The sequence below is a fragment of the Apaloderma vittatum genome, unplaced genomic scaffold (assembly GCF_000703405.1).
Source record: "Apaloderma vittatum isolate BGI_N311 unplaced genomic scaffold, ASM70340v1 scaffold6698, whole genome shotgun sequence".
Lineage (NCBI taxonomy): Eukaryota > Metazoa > Chordata > Aves > Trogoniformes > Trogonidae > Apaloderma > Apaloderma vittatum.
The window spans coordinates 9,188-14,084 of record NW_009730207.1 but is presented as its reverse complement, the minus strand read 5'-3'; positions in this window follow the sequence as shown (position 1 = coordinate 14,084).

Genomic DNA, 4,897 nt, shown 5'->3' with positions numbered 1-4,897 from the left:
AATCTGAGCAAGAGTTGTGCCAAGCAGTATCATGTCACCTTTCGTTGCTTGAGATTCTTCAGAGGGACTTCTCTTAAACTCCTCCGCCTTTATATTGTAGGTAGAACAGAGAAATTGGTGCCCCAGAGAAACCGAAGTCAGTATGGAAAACAGAAAAAAAAATTCCTTTCCATTTCCACTGTTCCTACCCAAGGATTAAAAAAAAAAAGAAAAACAAAGAAAAAAAGGAAAAAAAAGAAAAAAGAGAAGGTGAAACAGCACACCAGGTAGATCTAAACTGTTCCTTTTGACTCAGAATGATGTGCTTGGATTGTCTTCAAGTTACCCATATTATAAAAAGATTGACCATTTATTTTTTACAGAGGTCATTTTTTCAAATTAAAAAATGCCATCTTGAAATTAAGGGTGAAGAGGTTTAACTTAGGAAAATGTCAAAACAAAAGGTTTTGGCATTTCCAAAATGAAACATTTCATTTAGAAAATGTCAAAGGGAAACACACTGACATTTAAAAAAATATTCCCACATGACTGTTTTGCAAGTTTTGGCTAAAATGTCTGCTAAATTCAACCTAATTCTGTAAAGATTTTTCATCCCCTTGAAATTTATTTTTATTTGGAACTATTAAGTACTGAAATGAAGAAAAAAAAATCCTCAGTTTTTGCGTTGGGTGAAATTATGATTAGTTTTCTGAGTGTCTACCAAAGATTCGATGTACTGATATTCAGGTGAAGGCCAAGGTGCATTCAAGCTTGCTGACTGACCCAGAAGATACGCAGGTCATGCAGAAAAAGATCTGTACCGGTTCGACTTTCTCATCTGGGATTACCTGTTAGCTTCTGATGCACATGCATCAAACAAGTCACTTCAATGCTAAAATATCACCTGGACTAGAATCTTGAAAGAAATCATAGATGGAATTTTGACCACTGCTCCCAAAACCTGAAATAACTAATTCCTATCTACAAAAAAAATAATAATGAGTAGGTTCTATAGTCTTGGATATTACAGTGGCTCCTTGGATATTACAGTGGCTCCCTGGTAATTGAGTAGAGTCTATAGTACGGAATGAGACCACTGAGTGTGGAGTAAATATGGGATGTTGGGAAAAAGTCAACATGGCTCTGTAAAGAGAAATCCTCTGCTGTTCAGGAAGGGTAAGAGTTCACCAGATATCCAGTGGAAAAACTGAAAAAGCCTCCATGCAAATGGTTATTAAAAATATAATATGCCACAGGATTGGAGAATAGTTCATTTCATGGGCTGATATCTGTTTAAAAGGTGAAGTAGGACTGAAAGGTCACTTTTCAGGATACAGAAAGGTGGGGTGAAATGCCACGGTGATGAGCTCCAGAAGGACCTCGCAGGATTGCATGAGGTGATTGATGAGCATCAGTACAAATAAACGTTGTGTGCCTAGAGGAAAACAATCTAAACCTTACCTGCATGATGCTGTACTCAAAACTGTCAGTTACAACTCAGGAAAGATATCCTGGATTCCTTGCTGGGAGCTCCTAAAAATCACTGGCTTCAAGTGCCACGATAGACAAAAATGCTGACAAAATGCTGGTCATCGCCAAGAATGTTTCTGAAAACAAGACAGAGAGAGTAATTTTGCTATTACACAGAATTTTGATGCACTCATGTGTTGATTAATCTGTGCAGTTCTGGTCTCTGTCTCTCAAGAAAGCCACAATTTAAGTAAGAGCAGAACCAGAAAAAAAGCAAGTAGGATTATCAAAAGGATGGAATAGCTGCCTTTAGAGGGAAAAATGAAAAGAGACTAAAGAGAGGAGACTCTCCAGTCTGGAGAGAAGAATGCTGTGGACATGGAGAGTAAGGCTGAGGATCCCAAAATCGTGGAGATGGCTGATAAACCAAATGAAGAACAACTTTTCAACAAAATCAGTAGAAGATCAGAAACCAGACCAAATAGTTTCTTAATCCAGCGGACGGAATATGGGACTTGCTGCTGTACAAGGCAGTGCAGTCGGACAAGATTAATTCAAGGGCAACAGTTGCTCCAAACAGATGCGAAAAGAAATTGGCAGAGATGTCCCCTCTGCCTTCTCTAACACAACAGCTGTGGGTGCGAGAGGAATAATAAGGGAACCTCCCAACAGGTCACCTTCTAACCCCTGATTTTAAAATCCATTCCTGGAACAGGAATCCTGTGCTAAAAGGACTGGAGGTCTGCCTCAAAAAGTAACTTCTTATATCCTTACGGAAGTATCAGGCAACAGCATGACATGCATATTGTTTATTTAATTTCTAACGAGCATGTTCTGCTGAGGTTTGATGTCAAGATTTCCCTTTTACTAGTTTGAATGTAGTTTATTTTTAAAACATGATTTCATCAGAGCACTGTAGTGACCTAATTACAACAATGGAAATATTATAAACACATGAGTAACAAGTGTATTCAATTATTCTCCATGGTTATAAGAAGTCAATTTGACTCCGGAACAACTGACGAAATATATATTAAGCCATCTATTAATCATTATTACTTCTAAGTAAATTTTTTATAAATATCAGAATAAATGACCTAGATTTCAGTGGCTCTGCATTCATTTTATACTTTGAGTACTTAAATTTAGGAAACAATGGATCCGTTAACCCACTTGAAAAGTTCACGTGGATTTCCTTGTACTGGATTCTCTGTTCAAGAAGTATGCTGTGAAATGTCGAGGTCTTATTGTTGGTTTTATCATTTTGGGACTTGAACTTTCCAGAAAAGTTGCTTAACTGTTAATCCCACTCATATCAGGCTTTTTTTTCTTCTTTTTTTTTTTGGTCCTGGAAAGTGCGTATGTGGAAATTTAAGAAAATCCAAATGAACTCTCCGGGTAGGCTAATGAATCCACACAAACCCACTGTGTGAGACTTTTCTCACCACCTCTGAGAAGGCAATCCAGTCAGCCAAGTCACCCTTTCCACTTCCAAATGTTGATTACACATTTCTTCACACAATAAAACAATTTGGCTCAAGTCAGATTGCTATTGTGGCGGTCCAGACCTCAGGAATAACTAGCCCAGGCTCTTCTGGGACTCTGTGTGCCCTGGCTTTCAGTTAGGATTCAAGTCAGATAGATCTTAGGTTGGAACCTGTGACTGATTTTATCGCTGAATCCAACTACCAGCTCACCTTCACAAACGTAATGGGCTCAACTCAAGCATTTTTGATTCAATCTGAAAAAAGAACTAAACTAAGCTAAATCAGATGGTATTTCAGTCTGCATATTTCTGCTAGATTATTCAATATGGTTAAAAACCTCCAAGTCACACTTCCATATGAACTGAGTTCTTGGCGGTGCCTCCTGTACAAGCTCTTTCTTGCACATAATTATATCTTGCTGAAGCTTGTACATATTCCTTATGGCAATTTCATCAACAGCAGGCATGGGACTACTTCTTCGTTTAGATGTAGACTTTCTGTGTATGTGTGCCTCACTAGCCATCCAACTCATGCACTGAGACAGACGCGCTTCCAGATGGCACAGACCTTCCTGGGTCATAAGTCCAAATGTGACAGTGACAGCAACACTTCTAGTACCTCCACGGTGACGAGCGTTTGGCACAGTCCCACACTGGGAGAGGTGACACATTGCAAATCTCCTCAGCTGTGGGTATTGTGAACATAGATGCAAAGACCCTATATTCTTCTGATCTGCCAGGGGATGACAGGACCATCTGTGTTTGTCTTCATAGCGGGGAGAGTGTTCAGGTGGAAGAAGAGGCTTGAATAGTATAAAACTTTTTGTCCTCTTGGAGAGGTCACTTGTTTCTGTAAGAGTGCAGTGAAGTAGCCAATAACAAGCTAAAAGACAATTAAAGAGTGATGGTCAAGTAGAGAAGTACATGAATGTTCTGACTGCATTGTGTGGTCAAATAAAATCTTTATATCGCTTTGGGTGGAGAACAACCAACTGTGCAGCCTGCTAGCCCTGCAAACTTTCCACAGTCCAGATGGTGCCAAGGATCCTGAAGCAGCTTTTCAAAGGCTAAAACTGGCATAACTGAGGTCCCTGCTTCAATCCCATCAGGGATTCAGCTTGCCATGTGCTGGCCTACACCCGTGCTCCCTGAAGAGATTGAAAATGTAATCATGGTGAAACTCATCTTCTACAGCAACACCAGGGACTTGGAAAAACATCACTTGCTTGGACAAGCAAGGACTGAAAGCAAAGGTTAAGCAGAATGACACTAGGAAACATATGGTGATTCTTCAAAGGAGGCATTTTGTTGTTCATCTCTTGCAATAGCAACACTCAGAGTACAGAACATATATCCTGGCTCTCCACCAAGATTTGTTCTCTTGGTATTTTGCTATTCTCACATTAAAAGCATCTCCGGGGATTATGTTTCAACACCAGCCTCATCTGATTATGCCACAGGGCAGTTAACCCTCACTTGTTGTTACCTACACCAGGACATCCAGAGCATATCCCTGCCTAACAAAAAGAGGGAATGGGCTGGAGGGAAGGGGGAGCTCCCCACCTTGGTTTTCTTCAGGTGCGGGGTCTGGGATATGGTCAAAATGCATGGTCTGGGCTAGGACTGCAGTACAGCCTTAGACAGATGAAACATTCCCCAGGTGAAAAAAAAAAAAAAGTTTTCAGCCTGTTTTCAGCTGAGTCTTGTTGATTATTCAATACAAACAAATTAAAATCTCTGGAGCACTTCTCCAGCCCTAGCTCTAATTGAGATGGTACAGGCTGGCTCCATGCTCCTAACTCTTCCCAATAACACGGAGTGCATTAATCCCCCCTCTCTTTCACAAAGGTTTCCAGCTTGTTTTAACTCCTAAATTGCATTTGTTTGTTGTGGGTTGTTTGTTGTTTTTTTTTTACAGAGAGCCATTAGTCTCAAATTAAATCTGTGAAGGGAAGGGACTCT